The sequence below is a fragment of the Ursus arctos genome, unplaced genomic scaffold (assembly GCF_023065955.2).
Source record: "Ursus arctos isolate Adak ecotype North America unplaced genomic scaffold, UrsArc2.0 scaffold_1, whole genome shotgun sequence".
Lineage (NCBI taxonomy): Eukaryota > Metazoa > Chordata > Mammalia > Carnivora > Ursidae > Ursus > Ursus arctos.
The window spans coordinates 67,984,952-68,012,368 of record NW_026622763.1 but is presented as its reverse complement, the minus strand read 5'-3'; the positions used below and the strand labels follow the sequence as shown (position 1 = coordinate 68,012,368).

The 27,417-nt window shown below is 44.0% G+C and overlaps 1 long non-coding RNA gene across 1 annotated transcript; it reads left to right on the top strand.

The window, feature by feature from the left end:
- The first annotated feature begins 429 nt into the window (after positions 1 to 429).
- LOC130541935 (uncharacterized) lies at positions 430 to 25,909 on the top strand. The gene is made up of 3 exons (XR_008956066.1): positions 430 to 629; positions 23,100 to 23,186; positions 25,672 to 25,909. It is a non-coding gene; the product is annotated as an uncharacterized LOC130541935 (long non-coding RNA).
- The last annotated feature ends 1,508 nt before the right edge of the window (positions 25,910 to 27,417 follow it).

The window sequence follows — 27,417 nt, the reverse complement described above, 5'->3', positions numbered from 1 at the left end:
TGCTCTGGGGTTTGGATTGCCGAGCTTCACACCCACCCACCCATAACCGGACAGAGCAGCCCCATTTTTATCTGTCTTATGTGGTCATGTGATTCTGAGTACCATTGGTGGGGAGGGAGCGGTCTAATGCTTTCCAACAGCCTGAGGAGCCCCTGGCCGAGGGCATCTGGAACCACTCAGAAGAGCAGGACTGATGAGTGTGATGAGAAGACACGGGGCTGTGGGCAAGGATCGGCCATCGGGGCTGCCTCCACGGCCAGCAGCTTGCTAGCATGGGACTCAAAACACTTCTCGGTCCAAATACTTACCACTGGCCAATTGCCTGGGACTGTTTTCTTTCTTGACTTGTGTCAGCTTCCAGAAGGAAACTGTTAGACTTGAGCCAGAACATCACATGTATGGGGAGAAGCAGCTGTAGGAGAGGCGGGTGCAGAAGCCAGGCTTGCGGGGGGCCCCTGCCGCCCACGGCCAGCCCCGCCTGTGACGCACCAGCCGGTCAGCTGGCCTGACTTGTCGACGCCACTGGGCCCTGGGAGTCACAGCAAGGTGCCTTCACGTGTGCTCCTCGTTGCCGTGGGTGTACCCAGATCCATGGGTACAGACTTGGCGTGGTAACAGCATATCTCCAGGTATTCTTACTAAGTAAAATTCTGTTTTATTTACCTCTTCTGTGTCTATAACTCTCCTGTTCTTTATTTTTTTTTAATTTTGATTTTAAATGTTTATATCACAAGACCCAAAAGGTAGAAACAACCCAAATGTCTATCAAGGGATGAGTGGATAAACAAAACATAACACAGACAATGAAATCGTATTCAGCCTTCTAAAGGAGGCGGGTGAAATTCTGACAAGCGCTCCCATGTAGGTGAACCTTGAGGACATTATTTTAAGTGAAGTAAGCCAGTAACAAGAGGACAGATACAGTAGGACTCCCCCTATGTGAGGTACGTCGAGCAGTCAAGTTCACAGAGACAGAAAGCGGACTAGCGGTTGCCAGGACCTGGGGAAAGCAGAGTTGGGAGTTAGTGTTTCACGTGTATGGAGTTTCAGTTTGGTACCATGAAAAATGTTGTATATTTGTATTGTATATCTGAAAGTTGCTAAGAGATAGATCTTAGAAGCTCTCATCACAAGAACAAAACCTGTAACTATGTGAGGTGACGGAAGTTAACTAGACTTATTGTGGTAAACACTGGGCAATATACACATTTGTCAAATCATGATGTTGTGCACCCAAAACTAATACAATGTTACATATCAGTTATATCTCAGTAAAACTGGGCGGAGGGGAGTTCTGAAGACTGGTGGATGGAAGGTGGTAATGGTTCCACAACGATGTAAATGCACTTAATATTGCCTAACCGTACGCTTAAAAATGGTTAAAAGTGTACATTTTGTTCTGTGTATTTTACCACAACGACATTTTAATGTTTAATTATGAATTTTTTAAAAAGATTTTCTTTATTTGACAGAGAGAGAGCACAAGCAGGGGGAGTAGCAGGCAGAGGGAGAGGGAGAAGCAGGCTCCCCGTTGAGCAGAGAGGACCCTGGGATCATGATCTGAGCTGAAGGCAGACGCTTAACCGACTGAGCCATCCAGGAGCTCCTAATTATGAGATATTTAAAATATACAGAATAGTACATAAAATAGCATTTGCATAAGCTCCTGGATTTAATAAATGCTTACATTTTGTCATGTTTGTTTCATTTTTTTTTAAAGAAACAAATCATCACCACCAAATGTGGCTAAACTTCCCCTACTCACCCCATCCATTTCATGACTCTTTCTCCTCCAAAGAGGTAGCCACTCTTGTGTGTATATTTCCCATATGTATGTTAACATTTTACTATGTAAGAACACGTAATATTGCTTTATGTGGTGTTTAAATTAGGCAAAGAATAATGGCTTTGCAACTTGCATTTTTATCCTTTTGGCGGGGGGCGGATTTGCCACACTGACCTACACAGCTTTATTTTTAAATCCTGCAATGATTCCGTTGTTGGAAACCCTTCCTGATGGACACGTAGGTTGCTGTTGCTTGTTTGCTGTCACGACAGTGCTGCTGTGAATGTCCTGTACATGTTGCCCAGAGTGCATGTGTGAGAGTCTCTCTGGTACACGGAGAATAGCATCAGGTTGATCCCCAGAGTGGCTGAACAATTTATTCCCCCTTTCACTGGAAAAAGACCTATTGCTTCCCCCATTGCCCTCACCAAACTCGGGTATTATTACCAACTCCCAATCTAATGGGAGTGAAGTGATATGTCTCTGTGAGTTCCATTTGCCTTTTTTCCCATCAGTGAGACTGAGCAGGTTTTCACAAGTTTACTGGGCATTCTGGCTTCTTCTTTTATAAACTGCTTGCTTTTTACACTGAAATGTCCACGAGGACAGGGACAGTCTGCATTGTTCACGGCACATGCTTATCACCTCTCCCATCATAGGTGAATGAATGAATGAATAAATGAGTTGCCAGGCACTCTGACAGGCACTAGGTAAAAGTATTATTTTAAAAATATTAATGACAGTAGGTGCTACAATTACCCCTGACCATGAGATTCACGAAGGTTAAATAATTTGCCAAGTCCACAGAGCTAATAAATGCTGGAGGCTAGATTCAAACCCTGGTCTGTCTCATGCCGGAGCTCACACACTTAATAGTTCAACATCCTGCCTCCCTTTGAAATTCAGCTAGGGAAACAGCAGAATAATGAACAAAGCCTTATTTCTGTTAATAATTCTTTGTCTTGGGGCGCCTGGGTGGCTCAGTTGTTAAGTGTCTGCCTTCGGCCCGGGGCGTGATCCCAGAGTCCTGCCTGCTTCTTCCTCTCCCACTCCCCTGCTTGTGCTCCCTCTCTCGCTGGCTGTCTCTGTCTGTCAAATAAATACATAAAATCTTTAAAAAATAATAATAATAATTCTTTGTCTTAACTTAGCTATCTTATCTTGATTAAATCTCTCAATTAAAAATGTATTTTAATGTCTGAAAAATGTGCTTAATGTGTTTTAATGACATTTGCTTTTGGAAAGCATCAAAGGATTTTTATTAATTTGGAGGCCTTATACCAGGAGCGGGGGAACACTCCTGTTTAATGCAAAAGCTATCGCCAGTTGCCACTTCCACTAGGAGACCATCTATATCCTTGGCCCGTATTTTTCATCCAAGTTGTAGGCTTATACACCCAATTGCCTATGAGACATTTCTTTTTGATGTCTAAAAGGCATCTCACACTTGCCTCTCCAAAATGACCTTCTGCTCCTTGCCCCCTGCCCCCCAATTCATCCCACCCACAGCCTTCCCATCCCAATGGGTGACCCTTCCAGCTGCCAAACAGAAACCTTGGAGTCATCTTGACTGTGTTCTTTTTTTCCGATTTCACATCCCTTACCTGCTGGCTCTGCCTTAACTACACACGGCAAGCTGGACCGCCGCTCACCATCCCCCACTGTGTCATGCTGGCCCGATCACCTTTGCCTCTGCCTAATGGATACCCCTATTTCCCTCACTTGCCTCCAAAAGTCTATTCTCAACACGACAGTCAGAATGATCCTCTTAAAACTCAGGTCACATTCCTCTTCGGCTCAAAAGCCTGCAAAAAGGCCCTATTTCACCCTCTAGAACCTAGAGTCCTTAAAATGGGCATGGACCCCACATAATCCTTCACTGAGCTCACCTCTTGCCAGTCCCCCTCACTCTTCTGCAGCCACACTGACCACCTTGCTGTCCCCTGCACAGGTAGGGCACTCCTGCCTGAGGGCCTGTGCCCTGGCTCTCCCCTGCCTCTGGCTCGCTGCTCCCAGGTAGGCACCGGCTCTCTTCCTCGCCTTTGCTGAGATTTCGCTTTTTCAAAAAGTCTCTCTTAAGCTCTCCTTCCATGGTGAACTCCTACACTCCCAATCCCCTACTCGAATTCTCCTCTTACCACGTTCTACATGACAAATGTTCATACTCTAAACCTATTAATAATGCCTGCCCCCCTCCAACTAGAATGTAAGCTCCTCAAGGGGAGGAGTATTTTTTTGTTTGGTTCACTGAAGTATCCCCAGCAATTAGAGCAATTAGAGCATCCCCAGCTATGTAGTTAGTGCCCAACTATTTGCATAAATATCATTTGCCAATCCCACACCTTTTCCCCTCATATCTTCCTAAGAAACTCTCAGATTTGGTAGAGAGAATATCCCTGCCCCAAAGAACGAATCACAGTCTTCTTGCCAAATAACTGGTGTTGGGGTATGCAGGTGGCCCCACTTTTGGAAACTGAAAAGTCAATTTCAGAGATGTATTTGCAGCTAGGATAGAGGCATATGACCTTGGTTTGGTTAAGTGGATGTAATGGTGTGGACGTGAGCACCGTGGCTGATATGCTGGCATCCAGGGAGATAAAAGCATCTGATTCTTACCAGTCCACTATGGTGGGGCTCTGGTATCATAGGTGCTGCAAGGAGCAATCTCAGTCATGCTGCATCTATAACAGCCTACAGTTTGGTAAGTCATCGTTCCTAGTTGCATAGTTTTTGGTTAGAAAGTCTATTTTTCTGGCTTCCCAAAAAATACTATGAACTATTTACTCTGAAGCTGCTGGGGCAATAGAAAGAAATCTCTCTCTCCCAGGGCATAGATGAAGACCCAAGGGGGTGGGGGAATGGAAGAGACAAAGCTCGCCCCTAGATACATTCTGGGCCCAGGCCATTTGATATCTTCTATCACTGGGGGAGGGACAGGGAATTCTCTCTCTTCTAATGCCCTTCAAAAATACAAAGTAAAGTTTGCCTGCCAGTGGGAGAAGAGGCAGAAGCACTGAAAAATATTGACCCCCAAGATCCAGTGACACAGGGCTTACCTAAGACAGAGGTTGGATCACGATAACAGAGGACCAGCCTCTGATTCCCATCAGCAGCCGGCTCGCAAGCACTCAATAACAAGCAACAGCCGTTTAGTGGTGAGAGAGGAGAAGGGCATGAATAGATTCACCTGGGGTACAGATACCCAAGACATAAGCTGAGGGTGGGGATAAAAGAGCATTAAGAAATACCCTCTACCCACCCAGTATCTACCCTAAGCACAAGATCATGTTAAAGGAATCTAATGTCGGTGAAAGAGTGTAGGTAACCACAGCAATGATACAATCCAAACCCATGAAACTCTGACCAGATGGCCTCAACTTCCCACATGGAGGACCTAGTAGAAGAGGCACACTCATTTTCAGGCATGAATCTAATTTCCTCAGTCTTTCCTATTCTATACATTATATCTAGAATTCAATAAAAAAAAATTACAAGGGGTGGTGGAGGGAAGCAAGGGAAAACAAACCTCAAGGCAAAGTGATCACCAAAGCCAGACTCAAAGATGACATGGAATACTGGACAATAACTGGGATTAATATCTCAAAGAGTCTAGTGATAAGGATGGACAACATGAATAGATAGAGTTTCAGCAGAGATGAGAAAACTATTGACAGACTCCAATGGAAATACTAGAAATAGAAACCATGGTCTCAGAAATGGAGAATAACAGCAACGGGCTATCGATGGACTCAATATAACTAAGGAAACAATAAAGGAAATTGAAGAGAGCTCAACAGAAGTTGTCCAAACTAAGACGCACACACACACACACAAACTGAAAGAAACAATATTAGAAAATTGAATCTAGTAATAAGATACATCATACCAAATGGGGTTTATCTTAGAGATACAATTCAATATTTCAAAACCAGTCATGTTATTCACCATATTAAAAAGACCAAGGAAGAGAAACCCATGATCATTTCAATAGATTCAGAAAAAGCATTTGACAAAATTACTACTTACTCTAAAAACTCTTAGCAAGCTAAGAATAGAGCAGAACTTCCTTAATCTGATAAAAAGCATCATTTAAAAACCTACAGCTAACATCACATTTAATGGTGAGACTGATTGTTTTCCGCATAAAATCAGGACAAAGGCAAGAATGTTCATTCTCACCACTACTACCAGCATCTGCCGGAGATTCTAGCCACTACAATAAGGCAAGAAGAAAAGTAGCATACAGATTGCAAAGAAAGAAAGAAAGGTGTCTCTATTTGCAGACATGACAATCTACATACAAAACCCCCCAAAATCTCCAAATATGTGCCGTATGTAATGAGCAAGTTTAGCAAAGTGGCACTTTATACAAGGGCAATACACAAAAATCAGTGTATTTGAATAAACTAAGAATGAACAATTGGAAACTGAATTTTTTATATGAATCATTTATAAATGTATTGAAAAACATGAAAGATTTAGGTAGAAATCCAACAAAATATGTGGAGCATTTGCATATTGAAAGCTCCAAAGCACTGATGAACAACATTAAAGAAGACCTAAGTAAATGGAGAAATTATTCACTCAATATTATTATTAATTCACCCCAAATTTATCCTAAGAGACAACGTAAATCAAAATCACAGCAGGACATTTTGTAAAAATAGACAAGCTAATACTAAAATTTATATGTAAAAGCCAAGACTAGAAAAGCCAAAACAATTCTGAAAAAAAAAAAGAACTATCTGATTTTAAGAATTATTATAAAGTAACAATCAAGACTGTAATAGATAAAAGGAGAAAAATTGATAAATTAAAATTAATCAAAATTTAAAACTTCTCTTTAAGAGGCACAATTAAGACACAATTCTGTTCAATGGGACAGGATAGAGTCCAGAAATGGAACCACGCATATATGGTCAATTGAGTATTGGAAAAGATTCCAAAGATTAATCCGGATAGTTAAATTTATGTGTTACCTTGACTGGGCCATGGGGTGCCCAGAAATCATGTTAAACATTATTTCTAGGTGTGTCTGTGAGTGTTATTTTAGGAAGAGATTAGCATTCGCATTGGTCAACTGAATAAAGCAGATGGCCCTCTGCAATGTGGGTGAGCATTATCCAATCCACTGAGGGCCCAAATAGAACAAAAAGGCAGAGGAAGGGGGAATTTTCTTCCTCACTGCCTGAGTACTTGAGTTGAAACATCTGCTCTCAGACTGGGGCTTAACAACATCTGCAGTCCTGGTTCTCAGGCCTTGGGCTTGGACTAGAATTATACCACCAGATTCCCTGGGGCTCCATCTTGCAGACAGCAGCTGGTGGTACTTCACAGCCTCCATAACTGAATTAGCCAACTCCTCATAATAAGGTATATATATATATATATATATATGTTCTGAGTCTTTGGAAAACCTTAATACAGTAATTTAAGTGAGAAAAGATAGTATTTTCAACAAATTGGGTTGAAACAATTGGATATTCATATGGAAAAAAGTAAACCTTAATCCATATCTTGCACCATATACAGAAATGGATCTAAACCTAAATATTAGCCTAAAACTATAAAGTTGCTAGAAGAAAATGAGCCGAAAATCTTTGCAACCTTGAGTTGGGCAAAATATTTTTAACTACTACACTAAAAGCATGATCCATAAAAGAAAAAAAAATGATAAATTAGAGTCAATCAAAATTTAAAACTTCTTTTTGAGAGAGACAATTAAGGAAATTAATAGACAAACCACAGATTGGGAGAAATATTTGCAAAACACGTCTGAAGAAGAAGCACTTATATCCAGAATTTATAAAGAACCTCGAAAACTCAACATTGAGAAAACAAACCGTCCAATTTTTTAAAAATGCATAAAGATTGGGACACTTCCCCCAAAAAAGATATATGGGCGGCATATAAGCACATAAAAAGATGTGCCAAAGTATTGGTCATGAGGAAAATCAAATTAAAACCGTGATAAGATACCACTGTTAGAATTGCCTAAAGAAAACCTAACGATACGATGTGCTGGTGAGGACGGGGAGCAACTGGAAATTGTATCCATTGTTGATGGGAACGCAATATACTACAGCCATTTTAGAAACCTGTTTGTCAGTTTCTTACAAAGTTTAATGTACACTTACCCCATGATTCAGTAATCTCATCCCAAGTATTAACCCGAGAGAAATGAAGACTTACATTCACATGTAAGCTGCACGTGCATGTTTATAGTGACTGTACTTATAAACACCAACAACGGGACACAGTTCAAATGCCTTCCAACGGGCAAGTGGATCAGAAGAGAAAACCACGGTACACTCATCCACGGACTATTACTCAGTATAGGAACAAACAAATCACTGATTCACATAAAACCATGAATGAATCTCCCATGCATGATGCTAAGTAAGTAAAACCATATACTGTATGATTCCTTTTCAATCCTTTTTTGTGACATTCTCAAAAAGGTAGAGATACAGAGACAGAAAACATCAGTGGTAGCCAAGGGCTGGGGGTAAGGTGAGTGGGCGCCTAGAAGGGAGTATTGGGTATTTGGGGGGTCATGGAAATGTTCTTTGATTGCAGTCATGGTCACACAACTGTAGCATTTGTCAAAAGTCATGAAACTGTTACTCACTAAATGGTGAATTTTGTCATATGTAAATTACACCTCAATATACTTGACTTTTAAAAAAGAGAGAAAAAGAAAGAAAGAAAGAAGAAAAAGAAAGAAAGAAAGAAAGAAAGAAAGAAAGAAAGAAAAGAAAAGAAAGAAAAGAAAGAGAAGAAAGAAAGAAAGAAAGAAAGAAAGAAAGAAAGAAAGAAGGAAAGAAAGAGAAGGCAAAGAAGATAGAGGTAATCCAGGGTTTTGAGGAGGTTAAAAATTCCCCATGATAAAATGGCAAAGGAGTTTTAAGAGAGCAATATCTAAATCTCATTTCTACCCTCAGCTACTCCAACCCTTAAAAAAAAAAAAAAAAAAAAAAGACCCTTCTCATCCAACAGCAACAGCACAGTGGGAAATTCAGGAACAGAATGATCAAGTGTGGCAGCCTTGCCTGGAGCCCCTCTCAGCCAAGGCCAGTGGCAGCAGCATGATAGTGGGGGGGAGGGGGAGGGGTGTGACAGAACCCTCGAGGACCAGGATTCAGGTGAGTGGGGTCCAAGTGAGTGGTGCACCAGGGCACACTGGAGAAGTAGGCTGGTTTGGACCCACCCTAGAGCAGAAACGAGACAAGCTCCCTTTTCTCCAAAAGTACCAGAGAAGTTAATCCTTGAATGGGTATTGACAGGCACTTGGATGATAATTCCCAAAGACTAATCCAGACCCAGATTTCCTCCTCTACTACATGTCATCAAGTTGTACTGAATTAAATGTTTTACGACAGAAGTTATGAACAGAGCCCTAATTCCAGCATTTGCTTGTTGTTTTTCTGCTTGTGAATTATCACCACTATAGCACATACATTACACATTTGTTCCACTTAAAGTTATAAACACATCAAAATCCATCCTTGCTCTGCTAACAAATACAATGGCAATGCTCTGAGCTCATTTTATAAAAAATGGGTAGCATCTCTTCACTTTATTTTTTTTTAAATGACGTAAGGCTCAACTTGGACAAGAGTTTAATGCTGCTTTTTAGAAACACTCTTCTTTACAAATTAGATAGGCTCAGCATTTTATTTGATTTGGGTCAGGTTTTCACAAACAAATACCCTAAGTGTAATTTTTCTACTCTGTAAGCTTAAAGAAGACAGGAGAGAAAAAGTGGAGGAGGAGGAAGAGGAGGAGGAGAGGAGGAGGAGAGTGGTCAAATCAGTTGAGAAAATGTGGCATAGAATTTCCCATGGTATTCACAATGCATATTGTTATAGGAGAGACCCTCAAGAATCTTCCAGTAAGGAAGCCCATTTCACTGTGCTGGGACCAGGGAGATTTTGCTCTGTGTGCAGCACAGCTCCTAATGAAGGGAAGCACTCTGTCACTTTTCTTGAATGAAGCGGTATTTCCCACACTTTATTTGATCAGACAATCCTTTCTTCTATAACATCTGTTCAACAACCTGCCTATCAGTGTTCTCAGAAACTGCTGATTTAGCTATTTGAAAAAATTAAATCAACGTACAGGGGACTTTGGGGATTTTTTTTAGTGGACAGTTTTAAAAGCAAAATTGGCATTACCCAATAAGGAAGAAAAGAGGGAGATTTTTATTTTAAAAAATCACTGAATGCCCTACTGTCAGATGTAGTCACATCCTTCCTCTGCCATTTAGAGTTCAGCCAAAATGTGGTGAGTTTAGCAGTTTTCAAATTTGGGGACTTTTTTTCTTAGACACCAGAAAGTTCATTAAAATGATATCCTCACTTTTTACCACTGTCATTTCATTTTTTAAGTGACAGGGCAAAAAAATAATAATGTGAGAAGCTACAAATTATATATTTTATAGGGGTTGGAAAAGTTCAGTTAATCACAGTCCTTTTAAGATTGATTTTTACAACTTATCTGGTCCCAGAAGGGTCTGGAAATAGGAACTGTCAAGATAGATTAAGGAAGCCAGTCTTCAGCTCTGCAGATCAATTAGACAACAAGGATATCATGTCTTGTAGTACAGCTCCGTTCTTTGCGGGGAGGTGAGCAATAGGAGAGGGTTGGAGGGGTTGCGAGAGTTAGGAAAGGCTTTTGGATTCTAGAAGCATTGTCCCCATGCTAAGGTCCACCAGGCTGTATGGCTCTCAGCTTCCCTTATCCCCTTGACCGTCCTTTCCTGTCAGAGTTAGGGACATTCAGGAGTCCTACAGGAAGGTTCGGACAACATGCATTTGCCTGTGAGCATTGAAAGCACTTCCTGGTTCCTCGGTCATGCTGGTTTCCTGGTGGGTTACCAAGCACAGGAGAGGTGAGTGTGTTGGCCTGTCCCAGGCTCCTCCTGGGGAGCCAGCAGGAAGCACTCAGGGTTCAGCCGGAGCCGGAGAGTCACTCTCCTACAGGATAAAGGAATTCTTACAGGAATTGGTGGGAGGAGCTGGGAAGTAAAGATGTGAAAGAGCAGGAGAGTTGGAAGACAAGAGGAGTCACCAACTAATCAGATAGAGGAATTAACCCATTCTGGCGATTGAAGGGGGACTGCAGAGTGGGGCCGTGAGGACATCTGTGGGAAACTCTTGTCTCTGCTGCTTCTATGGTCCATAGCCTAGGAGCTGGTGGCAGGCTTAGGGCTGCCGTTGGTCAGCACGGCCAGCGATCTGGAAGGATGGGATGCAGAGCAGAGTGAGGATAAGTGTTGTCCATCTGTTACCATATATAACCCCAAAAAGACCTGCAGAAAATAATGGCCCCTGCCTCTTCTGCTTTTCAAATCTCATGCGGGTTCCACTTCTGGCCAACTGTACCCTGACTCCAGCAAGGAAGGGGATTTGGGAAACAAAGTTCCCAGTGAGACAGATTGAGACAGCTACAACCCACCACACAGTCTGCACGCTCAGCAGGCTGAAACCATCAACTGTGTATGAGGCCCGCTCTGGCCAGCATGGCCAGGTCACGCTCCAACTCTGTACGGATCTGTCATGGTCTTTGTGTTCCTGTCATTTCCGGGATGGCACTGGAGACATTGTCTCTGCTCAGTGTCACCGATTATCAGAGTACTGCCAAACCTCAAAAGTATCATTCATAAAAGAATATTCTCTTCTCTCTAATCACTCTAGTCCAGACTCTCAGAAGCCCATGGAGACGTCTATATCGCTTCCACGGCGAAAGCCCTGGACTCAGATATCAGCCCAGGCTTTTATTCACAAACGAAGTTACCTGGTCTCTCTGTCTTAGTTTCTTTCTATGTAATTTGAGAAGATGTAGATTATCCCTAAGGAAATTTCTAGTTCTAACATTCTGTAATTCTACATTTGTGGAAATGTTATGTCTGGAGAGGCAGGTCTGCTGTTTCTCGCAGAGGATGAGAATCTGCCAAAGAAAACCTCCAGTTTGTGGAAAAGAAAAGGCAGGAGTCATCTTTTCTCCTTAGCAGCACCGGATTCCGCTACCTCAGCTGCATGCTGGTTAGTCACCTCCAGTAATAACCTTCATCTCCGCTCCAAGCGGCTGCCTGGGCTTAGGCTGAAGTCTGTGGTTATGAGTCACAAGCTCTTCGAGCCAGGAATCGCAAGGAGACCACGGAAGGCAATTTGCCTTCCATAGCTGGCTTGCGAAGAACTGATTTCTTCCCCAAAGAGAAAATAGTATTTGTGGTTTATGAAATATCACACAGTATTTCCTCCTACATGCATGGTTCCAGAAATGAATTCTAATCCTCCAATTGGAAAAATTTAGACTTTGGTTTTAGTTATTATGATCAGTTGTTGGACCCACAGCTCCTTCGTGGGACATTAAGTCATAGCAAATGCCGCGCTCAACAGAATACAATCATTGATACAATCTGCGCCCATCTGGGAAGTCTGATGAGGCTACGTGTCCTGTGGGCATTTTCCCGTTGCTAAATTCTAAGGCGTGGGTCCAAACAAGGCTTGGCAACAGCAGCGTACCTCTAAGGCCATACTTCCCTCCCCAACAGGCACGCTCACCTTAACGCCTTGCTGGGCTTCTATGGGTGTCTAATAATTACTCATGGCTAGACCTCTCCCGCCGCTGCCGTGAGAGAAGTCAGGAAGGAGGTGGGGCCAGCCCTCCCTTTCGCTCACCACACCCAGTCAGCCTCCACCACCTCCTTTCCCAGTTCGAGAGGAAACAGGAAATGCAAGTTGCAGACTATAAAAAGAGTTTGGAGAGGATCAAAGGTTGCTAGAAATGGAAACCGAAGTCGTTTCTTCTGCAGAGCTAGCACAACGGGCCCCAGGGAGTGGGGGGAAGTGGCTTCGTGGACAGTTGTCACTGCCAGAATTTGGCTGAGGGAGATCAAGGGCAAGGCTGAGGGTGGGAGTGTGATCCTGGGAATCCGAAATGAGTCCATGAGAGGAGGGCAGCACAGAAGAGACTGAGGGCGGAGGCCATGGAGAGGTGCGGAAGAGCACAAGGAAGCAGTGCGAATTTAAAGATGCAGCAAGATGCGACATGATCGGTGCTCTTGCTGAAAGCCCCGCTTCCGAGACATCCCATGGGAAAGCGGGAGGACTGGGAGGCTTTTCCCAAAAGATCAATTTTCCTTCCCGCTTCCCAGGGGAGGTGCCATCTGTGTTGGGCTCAAAGACTAAGTTTGAGTGACTGATACCACACAGCCTAGGAAGCCAGACTACGGGGCGCCAGCCTGTCCCCACTGTGTGCTGGCTGTGTCATCGCAGACCTTGCTGTGCCTCGATTTCCTCATCTGTAAAGCTCATTCACTCAACACCACTTTGCTGAGCACCGCAATGTACCCGGTAGCATTCTGATGAGGAAAACAGACAGAAATCTCTGCTCCCTGCAGCGTACATTTTAGTGGTTGAGAATAATAATACCTACCTCGTGGGGCTGTCTTGAAGATTAAGGAGCAAACACATGTCAAGCCCATCAAACAATGACAACATATAATAGACGTTCAACGCTACCCATTACTATGGTATTATTATTGACAGTTCCTGACTTAATAATAACGGTTCAACTTAAAATTTTTCAACTTTATGATGGTGAGAAAGCCATATGCATTCAGTGAAAATGGTGCTTCAGATTTCGAATTTTGATCTTTTTCTGGGTTAGCGACCTGTGGGGTGATGCTGGGCAGCCGCTGGATGCCCTTCCCGCTCAGCCAGGCGGTCGCGAGGGGCAACAACCGATACACTTACAAGCACTCTGCTTTCCACTTTCAGTACAGTGCTCAATAAGGCACATGAGATACTTAACACTTTATTACAAAATATTAGATTTTTTTGCCTAACTGTAGACTAACGTAAGTGTTCTGAGCACATGTATGGTAGGCTAGGCGAAGCTATGATGTTCGGTAGGTCGGGTGTATTAAATGCATTTTTGAGTTACGATACTTTCAACTTATAATGGGTTTATCAGGATATAGTGCAATCCAGTAGGATCTGTGGTATTATTGTTGTTATTCCTGCTGCTGCTACTGTTGTTGTTATAGCAAGAAAGGTGAGGGCCTTCCATTCGGAGGTGAGTATGGAAAAAGCAAGACGTTCATTATGGCCATCTTGGTGGGCACCTGGGGTAAAGATACTTGGACAGTTGATTTAGGAGCACTGTTCCCGAGCCCTCACTACTTCCTACGTATGTCAAGCGACATCAGGCCGCAGGCTGTGGAGTGTGCATCTCAGATCAATCACTCACTAAGCTGCTTACTGTGTGACCTTGGAGAAGTAACTGGAGGTCTCTGTGCCCCTGTTTCCTTCCTCATCTGTATAATGTAGATAATAAGATTTACTTCACAAAGTTGATTGAGGATTAAGCAAATTAGTATTTGTTAAGCTCTTATAAACTTGCTGTCATAATTCAGGAAGCATTTAATAAATCTAAGACACAATCATTGTTATTATTATTTCTATCATCTACCTCAACTCTCCAGTTAACCCATAAGTACTACATTTTCCTTATTCTTTGCCTTTCTTTCCTTCTATCTCCAGCACAACTCACCAGGAAGCTCTGCCTTTTCCCTGCGTTGGGTCTCTGGAATGCCTCCTTTCTTTCCTTTTCCAGTCTAGGTCCTCACTGCTTCATTCCAAGGATAGAGCAGCAGTTTTCTAGTTGGCCTCTTTTTCTTAAGTTCTCCTTTATCCCAGTCTGTTTTTCACAAAGCTGCCAGAAAAAACCTTTCTTAAAGAGCATTGTCCACATGTCCATGAATCTATATTGTCTATTGCATATCTTAGCCTTATCCTAGCATTCAAAATGATTTCATTAGCCCTGCTATCCCCAACCACCACTATGGCCATCCTACACCACCCTTACCCCGCCAGGCTGGCTAGCTCAGATGCTAGATAGAAAAAACCACCCTGTTCTCAAGATATTTGACTGTCATCTGCAGCAAAATTGTTATCAGCCAGGGTCTCATCAGGAAACTGATGGTACATTCAAATTGGATAATTTACAAAGCTATGGGCAGGATTTAGGGAAACAATGGAGGGTGTAATACTCCACAGCCTGCAATGGCTAGGAACCATTATCACCCATTACACCTGAAGGTTCAAGGGCAGGATGTGGTTATCTCAACCTGGAGGAAGGTAGCAGCATGGAAAGAGCCGTCTGATAAGAATTGTGACCCTTCGGTAGAGGGTCAACTGAGAGCGACCTATCCCACCTCACATTCCTCTTGCCCCCGTCTTCTCTGAATCCAACCAGAAGACAGATAGCAAGGCAGCCCTTGAGGCAATTCATACAGGTGCACTTCTTAGGACACAGAGCAAAGAGGGGTGGGACAAGGCAGGAGGAACACATGACAGACACTCAATAGAATTGTGATTGTAAATATAAATCTATGATGTCCCTACGTTTGCACAATAAATAATTTGCGCAGCCCAATGCAGCAGCCCTGACACCATGTTGTAACCAGGATGACCTCCACCTCCCACTATATTACACTCCCACCATAGTAACCTTCACCACCATGATCAGTGCTTGACTCAAAGGAGTCTTAGTGCGAATTAGAAAAAGGCATGCTTTGGGGCATGTGCTTTGCTCAGTTGATTGGGCGTCTGCCTTCAGCTCAGGTCATGATCCCAGGGAGCTGGGATCGAGCCCCGCATCGGGCTCCCTGCTCAGCAGAGAGCCTGCTTCTCCCTCTCCCTCCACTGCTCCCGCTGCTTGTGCTCTCTTGTGGGCTTTCTCTCTCTGTCAAATAAATAAATAAAATCTTAAAAAAGAAAGAGAAAGAAAGAAAAAGAAAGAAAGAAAGAAAGAAAGAAAGAAAGAAAGAAGAAAGAAAAAGAAAGAAAGAAAGAAGAAAGAAAGAAAGAAAGAAAGAAAGAAGAAAGAAAGAAAGAAAGAAAGAAGAAAGAAAGAAAGAAAGAAAGAAAGAAAGAAAGAAGAAAGAAGGAAAGAAAGAAAGAAAGAAAGAAAGAAAAGAAAGAGAAAGAAAGAAAGAAAGAAAGAAAGAAAGAAAGAAAGAAAAAGTCATGCTTTTTCAAGACACTTGACTCTTACCTGAGGAAAAAGTTTTGAAACATTCTGAGTTTATTAGAATAAGATATCTCATAACCATTTGCCAGAAAATGTTTATTATTATAAATATGCAAATCTACTGTATCTACAATGTGAATGAGGTCTATCACTTTGGGATGGCAGCATGAGAAGCCCCACAGACCCCCCCACTCCAGAGAAACAAACAAACTGGTAAAAACTATTAAAACAACAACAGTTAATATTTAAAGTCTCTGGAAATTGTCCTAAAGGCATACAGCAATTGAAGAAACTTTATTCAAGAAAATCTATTAAGATTTTATTTCAAACCAGAAAGATCCTATAGGATTTGAACCACAACCCACTTTCCCCCTCCTCCCCCAGCCCCCCAACATCCCTGTAGCTCAGCTGATGGAAACAACACTCTGGGCAGGTATGGCCAAAAAGATGGGGATCCCTCTCCCCTCAGCTCTCTATCAGGGATTACCATATCTCACCAGGAGAAGCAGGCCACCAGTTTATCATCTCTTATCCCCTCCAGCTCTGAGTTGCAGAGGCTAAATTCCTGGTGCGTGAAGCTGAGAGGATGCGGGCTCTCTTCCATCACCCAGCAGCCGCTCACAGGAGGGGCTCTGCCTGCAAACATGCAAGGCCAAGGATCCTGGGACCTGATCCTCCTCACCCCAACTCACTCACAGGGCAGAGGTTCTACCCCAGAAAAAGCAAGCTGAGAAGACGGAAGGCGGCTGCCCCACCCAGCGCCCAGTAGAGTGGCTTAGAGATTTTGACCAGCAGGAGAGAACGTCCTTAAGAAAAGGGAGCGGCAATGCCCTTTCTAAAGAAGTTGACTTTCTGGGATTAGAACGAATCTCAAAAACCACCCCTGCAAAAGGGCCCAAATTTACTTGGATCAGACTGTTGAATAATTTACACACTGAGCACTGCTGGGAAACAATGCATCAATCAGCCAGGAAACAGTGGACCCTAACAGCTGAGAGCGGTACCAACGGAGGCAGATCAGAGAAAGAGATACAGAGAGCCCCCACTGTCATTCCAGGGGGATGGTGTGCACACTCACACACTCGTCTCCACCCTCTGCAGAGCGACACGGGCGGAGGGGGAAACAGAGAGGGAATCTAAATAAACGTCAGTAAATAAATAAACAAGCAAATTACAGAAGCGATCCCCAGAGATGAGGGAAGGGAATCCGTATCCCAAGTTGCTACAGCACATAAACTAAAATATCCAGTTTTCAGCAAAAGATTATAAGACAGGCAAAGAAAGCAGCAAGTATAACCCATACATGGGGGAAAGAAGCAGGAAACAAGAATTGCCTTTGATAGGACCCAGATGTTGAATTTAATAGACAAAGACTTCAAAACAACTGTTACATGGATATTCAAAGAACTAAAGGAAACCACATTTAATGAAGAAAAGAAAGATACGATGACCATGTCTTATCAAATACAAAATATTAATAAAGGGACAGAAATTCTTTAAAAATAACTAAATGGCAATTCTCTCATTGAAAAGTGCAGTAAGTGCAAGGGAAAATTCACTAGAGGGAGTCAACAGTAGATTTGAGCTGGGCGAATAAAGAATCCGCAAACTTGAAGTTAGATGGATAAAGATTATTCCATCAAAGAAGAGAAAAACTAGAATGCAGAAAAATGGACAGAGCCTCAGAGAACTATGACACACCTTTCAGTGCAGCAACATAGGCATAATGGGGGTACCAGAAAGGGAGGAGAGAAAAAGCAGCAGTAGAACAAATGCCTGAAAATTTCCCCACGTGAACGACACTCCAGATGTGATACATCTTGTGTGGTGCATGACATATACAGCCGTACATGGCAGTCTGAGTTCACGGACACAGCCGCTACCACCATCACCATCTCTTCATCCCTTTTTCTTCTTCAGGAAAGCAGTTCTGTACTAGTCGGGGCAGTCTCTCAAACTGTCATCTACACTTGTCTTAGTCATTCTAGGCTATGTGACTTCTCCTGTGGTTTTTCCTATTCTTGGATTACCTTTCTTTTTATCAATACCAACCCATCATCTCTCCCAAGCCCCCAAGCTCATGTATTTTTATCATTACTTATATTGCTTACATGTGTTTCAGTAGTTGTTCTATCATTCTATTTAGATGTCTACAAATATTTATTGAATACCTCTTCTATTTCAGGCGCTCTTTCAGGCACTAGCAAAGAACCATTCAAAGAACCTGTCCTTGTTAGCCTACACGCAAGGAGGCCAACAAGTAGCCTAAGAGTAGTATAGATAGTGATAGGGACTGTGGCAGGTGACAGAGCCGACCTGGGGAAGGAGAGCTGTTTCCGATAGCGTCCAGGGAAGGCCTGGCTAATATCTAGGTGGCAGACTACATGAAGACGAGAAGCCAGCCAGGTGAGACCATGGGGAAAGGACTGTTCCGTCAGGGAGAACAACAGGGGTGAAGGTCTTGGGGCAGGGATGTTCGAGGTGGGTATGGAGAAGGGCGCATAGGACAGGGTGACTGGAAGGCAGTGAGCCAGTAGGCAGGGGGTAGGAGGTCGGGGTTGGAGGGATGGTGGGAGCCTCCATCATGTAGGGCCATACTGGTGTGCCTCGCTCTCCTTGGGATGTTAGGCTAAGATTGTAAACCACTTCCTGAAACACTCAAGTTCTACTTCATTCTCTGCCTGGGCCTGGTGTGTCCAGGGAAAGAAGGGTGATTTCCATACCCAGGCCGCAGAGTCCCCATTCTTAAAAATGAGGACTGTTAGAGCCAAGACTGACTGGGGAACAGGAGGAGGGGATCAAGAATAATGGGGCCCCAGCGAGCTGACAGAATACGTTTACTGTAATATTGCATATTGCACACTTAATCTGTGTCAAGTCCTGTATATACACAGTGCCATTTAAACTTGACCACAACCCCGTGACATAGGCATTACCATCCTGTTTTACACAGGAAGAACCTGGGACACAAAGATTGCTCAGTTACCCTGTTGGTGGTAAAGGTAGTCTGGCCATCTGTTTGCCTCCAAAGCCCAGGCTTTTAATCAGCCACTACCACTACCCCCTGGAAGCTCAAAGATTTACCAAGGGGGCCACGAGAAAGAGAGGAGGAAAGAAAGAAAGCGAGGCATTGAAGAGGAAGAATTCCTCAATTCCTATGACCTGAGAATGTCTAGACAACATAAAGTAAATATTATTGTTTATGGTCAATCTGTACTTCTTGCTTAGAATAAGTGAGCAATCAAATGAGAATTGACTTGAGACTACAGAGACCAAATCTGAGAGTTTTTATTTTAAAACCAGCAAAAAGTTTTTTAAGTTTCCTTTTTGCATGCTCTTTCTTTTAAGCTTAAAAAAACACAAGGAAGGATAAAGAAGAAAATTTAAATCACCTAAAGAACACTCATTTAATGTAAGTGTTTTGATGGTCTAGAATCTTCTGGGACCTCATTGTAAATTCTTAGGAGAATCGGCTTGGATCAGCATGGATCACGTGCATCCCTTGACCCAATGACCTATAGCCAGGGAGGGTTAGGATCATATCTCAGGTGTAGGGATCCACCTCTTTGGGATTTTAAAGAAGGTCATCAAGGACCCACGAGAGGGTCAGTTAAATCTGGTTTGGGAAGGCAATCTCTGAAAACAATGTGGCAGATGGATTGGGGTGTGCAAACCAGAGCCAGAAACATGGGGTGGGGGCCATTATCGTGATCTAGGCTAGAATAGAGGCTCTTAACGTAAGAGGTGTCTGTGGAATGAAGGGCTGCAGAAGCATCTGAGGGAAAATTAGTGAGTGGAATCAACTGTCTTTGGTGATTTGATATTGGGGGATGAGAGTGGGGTTAGGTAAGAGCATCTGAGAATTGGTGACAAGATCATGATTTTAAGGTGCCTGTGGGACATCTAAGCAGACATGTCCAGTAGGCAGTTATGTGCCTTTAGACCTTAGGAGAGTGGCCTGGGGTGGAGTGAGGTGGGGTTAAAGCCATGCGTGAAGAGAACATAACCGGGGGGAATGTGTGGAGAGAGGAGAAGGCTGAGAGAGGAGAAGGTTGAGGCCAGAACCCAGGGAGGACCGTTAATGTGTAGGCGACAGGTAAACTAGGGAAGAGCTGTCCACAAAGGAGGTGGGGCGTGACTGGAGAAGGAGGAGAACCAGGTTGGAGTGCTGTCATGGCAACCAGCCTCCAGTGCTGCCGGGAACTTAACAGAAAATGCTGCGGCCAAATCAATAATCCAGCACCTGGAAAGAGCCTATACAGCTTAGCAGCAGGTGGATGCCCTCGATGGGGAGGGATAGAGAATGGAGCTGGACCTCGCAGTGAACGCGCAGTGAGAACGGAGATGATATTCCAGAAGCTTGGCCATAAGGGAAGAAGAGAGGGTAAGGGCAGAAGCCGGAACGAATGGGATCCAGAGCTCGGGAGAGGAATGTGGTTTGGTGCATTTAGGAGGCCTCATCGAGGGCAGGATGCCAGAGATGGGACCCTGAGAACAAGGGGAAACAATGTATCCGGTGCCGCAGACAGAAGAGGAGGAGAGATGGATGCGGGTGCAGCGAAGTGCTAGGAAGAGGAGCAGGAAGCTGAGGGATCTTCGCCTCGAGCCTCGATTTGCTCAGTAACCAGGCAGGCCAGGTCATGTGCTGAGAAGGTGGGAGGAAGGTGGAGAGGACCCGAGGAGCAGGACTTCTTTGCATTGTCAAGTAGGGACATATAGAGACAGTTCCCACTGGTGCTGGAACCCACGATGCTGTGGTGCTGTCAGTCTGAGCCTTGGCATTTCTCTGTAAAACTCAGCGTCCGGGCAGAAGGGAAAAAATCCGCACAATGAGGTTGACCTGGTTTGGGGTTTCGCTGAGTGTGGGGACAGAGTATCAAAGGGGAAAGAGGGTGAAGGGAGGAAAGGGCTGATGGACCTGGAGACGATGGAGTGGGAAGTGGGAAAGAGGTATGGCACGGGCCCGGGTGTGACCGAGCGGACGACAGAGCTCAGGCGACTGGAAGTGATCTCCTTCCTCACCCCCGTGTGACTGCGTTGGAACAGCTGCCAGAGCCCTGACTCTTCGGTGCTTTACTGTTGTCACTCTGTAGTTTGCTTAGACGGTCTGTCCCCTGGCTGCGGGTCTCCTACCCACAGGGTTAGTAATAAAATCATAATAAGCGTTTCTGAGCCCTTCAGAACACGTGTGCTAGCGGCTTCTCGCGTTTTCCATGATCTAATTCCCGTGATGATCTTGTCCTGTTTCATATCACCCTCGTTTACAGAGGATATTTGGACTCAGAGCTTAATTAACTCCAACATCACGTGAGCTTGGCTGATTTTGTAAAATAGCCCCTTCCTCCTAATCAACTGCAAATGGGGTGTTTGCTTCACCCATGGAACATTCTACCAGAGTTCCCAACAGCCTCGTATTATCTCCAAATAGCCCCAAATAGATCAAGCAGTCTCAAAGAATACTAATTCCAATTTCCTTGAATTGAAGGCACCTGGAGAGACGTGGTCCTGAAGCCCATGGGGACAGGGCAGGGAAGCAGGACAAGGGACAGGATAGCAAGCACTCTCGGGGTGCTGAGCACACCCCCGGCACTGCAGACCCTGAAGCAGGGTGTCTGGCAGGAAAGCCCCAGAACGCCTAAAACCTTGAACCCTTTGATCAGTGGCTTTTCTGAAAACTGTTCCTCCCTCCGCCTGCCCGACACGCGGAGGACAGAGAAATCTTATTAAAGGCCTTCCAAAAAAAAGCTCCATGTCGTGGAGCATCTGCTTCTGGTGTGCGAGAGATTACACACGAGTGATGTTGGCCAGCGAGACCCAGCCAGCTCCAGGCTCCGCCGCGGAGACAGGACTTCAAAAGGGAGGCGCTCAATTAAGGAAGCAGCCTTTCCCGGTCGCGGCTCCGAATCTCATCTCCAGCACGGGCTCCTCTGGTTAATGATAAGAAGGCAGGGATAAGAGCCTGCTTGTCGCCTGAATGGCTTCCTTCCTGAGGGAGAAGAGAAAAAGGAAAGAAAAAAGATTAGCACAAGTATCGGGCTCCTGATTTAGCTTCCCTTATGGAAAAAAAAAAAAAAATTACAAAGAGCCCTTTACAGTCTGAGGCTGTTTGGATTTCTCTCCTTGCACTGCCCCATTCAGGCTGTGTTTTATTTCTTATGGTTGACCCTGTGCGCTGTGGGGCATTGTGTCCTTGGTCGATGGTAGGCACTTAATGGATTAAATCTGAAAAGAGTTAATGGTAACCAGACATCCATTAGAACGGTCTATTCACATGCAGTCACTCCTGCAGTTTTTGAAAAGCACAGAATTAAAGGAAGAAATGGCTGGAAAATACAATCATCAGAGTCCTTTGTCCCTCTTGGCTACGCCTCTTTAAGCCCCTCCATCTGCTGAGGGGGAGGGGAAGGCACCCAGTAACATCTCTGAGGTGGGACCTTGGGAGCATGGGCTCTGCTTCTGGGGTAAAAAGGACGTTCCGGACCAACGATGAGGATGAGGCCCCTGGTTCTTCCTGTTTTCCATTCTGCTGCTGCTGCTGCTATAATCTGAGGCTCTTTTCTCCCTAAGCTCGCAGAAGCTGTCTTGAACAAGCTGGTTCACGACAACTTCTAAAATCCTTTTTTGGGGCACCTGGGTGGTTTAGTTGGTTAAGCATCTGCCTTTGGCTCAGGTCATGATCCCAGGATCCTAGGATTGAGTCCTGTATCGGGCTCCTTGCTCAGGGAAGAGTCTGCTTTTCCCTCTCCCTCTGCCTCTTCCCTCTGCTCATGCTCTCATGCTCTCTCTCTCTCTCTCAAAAATAAATAAATAAAAACTCTTTAAAAAATAAAATAAAATCCTTTTTAAAAAAGATTTATTTATTTCTTTCAGAGAGAGAAAAAGGGCACAAGTGGGAGGGGCAGAGGAAGAGGGAGAGAGAATCTCAAGCCGACTCCACGCTGAGCACAGAGCCTGATGTGGGGCTTGATCTCACGACCCTGAGATCACTACCTGAGCTGAACCCAAGAGTCAGGCACTCAACCGACTTCACCACCCAGGCGCCCCTAAAATCTTTACGGAAAGCAAGGTAGCCTGATTTGAAATCTCAGACTCAACCCTGTACTTAGTATCAACGGGGTCCTGGGCCAGAGAGGAACCCAAAGGGAAATTCAGAATGTTACATCTCTTACTCCGTGGAGGACTTGTACCTATGAACCCTTCATTGAAGACTATTATGATTTGTAATGTTGTTAAATCGACTCATTCAGGACTCTGTCTTTTTTGCTTTCAGTGTACTTTGCGATCTTCGCCTGGTTAGCACGGTTGTGAGCGGGACACAGCTGACTCGTTATTGGAGAAGGCTGGGAGCAGACGCCTGGTAACTGTCTTTTCCCGGTGACATGCATTATGGACACAGAAACGCTCTCTTTGACTTACAGGAAGCACAACACTCAGAGACAATGCAGAATCAAAGTTTTCATTTGTTAAAGGATAAATGGAGGCATATTAAACTTTTTTAGAGTTTATTTGAACAGACATCGATTTGAATCAGGCAGCATCCAATCGGTGGGAAGAAAGGAACTCCGAGGAGCTGCACAAAATGAAAGACTTTTACAGCCAGAAGGGGGCGGAAACAAGGAAGTTACACCGCACAGAAAGTGGGTGGGTTGTTGAGCTTTCCCTTAGGGAAGGGCAGGGGTCCTTCAGGCAGATTCCCTAACTAGTGCTGATCAGGGGATTCCTGACTGGTTTAAGACTCTTTCTGGGAGAGCCAAAACTGTAGTAAGTTATCGCTCGGCTTGGTGACTCAGAGCTACGAGTGACTCCATTCTGGGTCTATTGTCTTTTTAACACATTTCAAATTACCCTTTAAAGTAGAAAAGCTTAAGGGTTATAGAATATAAAAATAGTAAAAATTCAAAGAGCTTTGGTTAAGGCCTGTCGACAGCCTAAAACAAAATGCAAAACAAAAATCAACTCAACAAGTATTTGTGGACTAACGATGTAAGATGCTTCTAGGAATAGGAAGATAAATTGAATATGAAAGAATGTCAAGTCCTACATTTAGTTTCAATGAATTGCATAAACTCACACTACATGGTACATGGGTGAATTAATTAAGAGTTGACGTAAAATAGGCCTTGAACCTTTGATGTGATGGAAACAGCTGATAAAGCCTTGGCTGCCCCAGTTGAAGCACAAGGTCTAGTACAAAAGAGGGCATTTTACAGTGGACTTTTACAAAATGGAATCCATGCGAAGGAAGCACAGGTGTGGTTAAAGGTCTTGGGAGACATACGATATGAGGAACACTTGAGGGAATGGAGACCGTTTCACTTTGAGAGGATCAGAGTTAGGAAAGGACTAGAATCACAGAATTGACAAGAGAGAATGACCTACTTTGCATTTTTTTCTTTCTAACCCCTGTCTTTTCCAGATGAGAGAACAGGCCCAGAAAAGGAAAATGCCTCACTGATCTCCATCTGCAGCCTTGCCCAAACCTGCTAGTTTTATCTCTGTAGTTTCAACTTACCCAATTCCAAAATGCACTATATAGTTCCGTGTATGCTTCCGGTTGATTATCGGTTGGTTCCTGTTGTCAGAAGGATGGACCTTCCCTGCCTTCAAAGCTGTTTGAGTGTTGGAAAGAAGAGGAGCCAAGCGTCCAATTCCTCTCCTTCCATCATCTGCCTGGCAAATACCTGCTCACCCTCCAAGGCAGCTCAGACGCCATCTCTTCTCTGAGCCCTCACTTACAGTTCTGCATTAAAAATTAACTACTCTCTCCTCTCATTTCCCCTAACTGTCCGGAAATAAGTCACTGTAGCATCTTTCACACTGAATTGTAATTATTTATTATAATTACATGTGCATTCATCTTTCCAGTCAAGACTTTTTTTTTTTTTTTCTACTTTTTAGGAAATACATTATTTGGTCTCCAGTCGGTTACACCCTTTTGGCTTTCCTCCTCCTTCTCTGACTGTTCCTTTTAGTCTTCTCTGTGTTTCCATTCGATTCTGAGCACCTGGTTTAGTATGGCTCAAAAACCCGGCCTAGCTGTTGCTACAGCTGGCACTGGACACCATGTCTCAGTGTGACCAAGGCTTCCTCACAGCATGACTGCCTCAGGACATTCAGTCTCCAGGGCAAGTTCCAGTGAACCAGGAAGAAGCTATGTGGCCTTTTGTGACCTTGATTCTGAAGTCATTCTCACCATACCTACCAAGAATCAAGGGGTAGGGCATAGACCCTTCCTCTCTATGAGAAAAGTGTCTAAGAATTTGCAGCCATGTTTTAAGATTGCCACAGGTTGACAGGAAACAAACTGATAAATACCTAAAATACTGTATATAGCATGTCTAATGGTGATACAGTAAGAAGAATAGAGTAGGAGCGTCTGGGTGACTCAGTGGGTTAATCGTCTGACTCTTGATTTCGGCTCAGGCCATGATCTCAGGGTCCCAGGATTGAGCCCCACATTGGGTTCTGTGCTCAGCATGGAGTCTGCTTGTTCCTCTCCCTCTGCTCTTGCCACCCCCCTCTCTCTCTTCCTCTCTTTCTCTCTGAAATAAATAATAAATAAATAAAATCTTTAAAAAAAAGAATTGTGTAAAAAAGGCAGGTAGAGAATACCGTGGCTTGAGGAATTAGGAGTGAAATTCTAGGTAAGATGGTCAGAGAAAGCCTTCCTGACAAGATGGCATTTGAGCAAACGTTTTTCACTATTTGGTCTTTAACCCATAGGTTCAACTATCTTTCTTCCATGTCTTTAGGCCGTGTTCTTATTGACTTCACAGTACTCAAAGTTGTTCCAACTATAGATAATTTTTCTATTTTTATTTTTGTGACATTGTCTATCATAGTCTGCAACGTGGACTCCTTTCTGCCTGTTGCTCAGGAGACGTCACATACAAGCAATCTTTGTTCTGCACGACGCCATGTTAACAGGAACTCGTGCGTCTCCGAATCACGCCCTTGCTGAGATATGGCAGCTACTACCGAACCATGCAAAGGGAGCACACGGTCTCTTCCTATCTGCAGGAGTCTCAGTTAACGGGATACTGTGCATTGCAAAGAAACACCTGTTTTCCTTCATTTGTAAAAAATACATCATTTCGGGGCGCCTGGGTAGCGCAGTCGTTAAGCTTCTGCCTTCGGCTCAGGGCATGATCCCGGCGTCCCGGGATCAAGCCCCACATCGGGCTCCTCCGCTGGGAGCCTGCTTCTTCTTCTCCCACTCCCCTGCTGTGTTCCCTCTCTCGCTGGCTGTCTCTGTCAAATGAATAAATAAAATCTTTAAAAAAAAAATTACATCATTTCAAGCTTCTCTTCAATACTTAAATACTTCTGCTCTGCTTGGCATTTTTGAGCTAGAATCCTTAGATGTTTGGGATGTCAGATGAGTGTTGTCAAATATAGAAAAGTGCACAAGAGTGAAAGTAGGATAACACACCATGTGAACTAAGGTAGCCCCAGCCAGCGGATATTGTGTGTGTGTGTGTGTGTGTGTGTGTGTGTGTGTGCATTTTGGGTGTTCCTGTGGGCTCAGTGGGGTGCGGTTTTCTGTATTTACCTAGTATTTCTCACAGATGAAATCGCACATAAGCAAAGGCAAAATTCGTGTTATGCTAAAATGATTCCCTAATGTATCACTCATATAAAGACAAATTCACAGTTTCAAAATACGTGTTATAGCAGAACTGACTATCGACTTTGAGATGCCTATTGTCATGCAAGTGGAGACATGCAAATAGACATTTGTCTCAAATTCAAGGAAGAGATCAAAGTTAGGTATATAAATTACACCATCAATGCCTTAAACTTGTGAGTAAGGACAATAAATCAAAAGCCATCAGTTTATACATATATTGAAATCCATGAGCTCACACAGAGACTGAGTATAGATAAAGAGACTCAGATTGAGGGATTCCACAACGTCAGGGGTAAAGGGATGAGGAGCAACCAGCAAAGGAGCCTGAAAAAGAGCAGCTGTGATGTAGGAGTCAAACTGAAGATTGCTTTAGAAACAAGGTGAAAAATGTGTTTCAAGGAGAAGAGAATAATCAGCTTTGTTCAGCCCCGCTGGTTAACCGAACAAACTGAGGACAGAGAATTAATCACTGATGGAATGGTAGGAGCCAAAGATTAACTGCCGAGAGTTCGAGAGAGAAAAGAAAGGAAGAAATTAGAGACAGCAAGTGCGGATAACTCCATCAGGATTTTTGTTCCATCAGGGAGAGGAGAGAATTGTGGTAATAACTGGACTGGAATATGAAGTCACAAGAGATTTTTTAAGATTTTTTTGAGATGGGAGAAATTACAGCAGACCCGTATGCTGCTGAAAATGGTAAGGGGAAAGGGAAAAATTGATGACGCCCTGGGGATGAGAAGCAATTGACGGAGCTAAGTCCTTCGGTATAGAGGAGGGGATGCATGGGATTCGGGATCTGGTGCCCAAGTTGGGGGGTTGGTCACAGAGAGGGGTGTGGACAGTTGAGCCATGGTAACAAGAAGGGAGGCAGAGAACATGTGCACAGGTATAGGTAGGTATGTAATGAGGTGGTGGGAGCTTTCCTCATAGATCCTTTTTTCTCAGTGAGATAACAAGC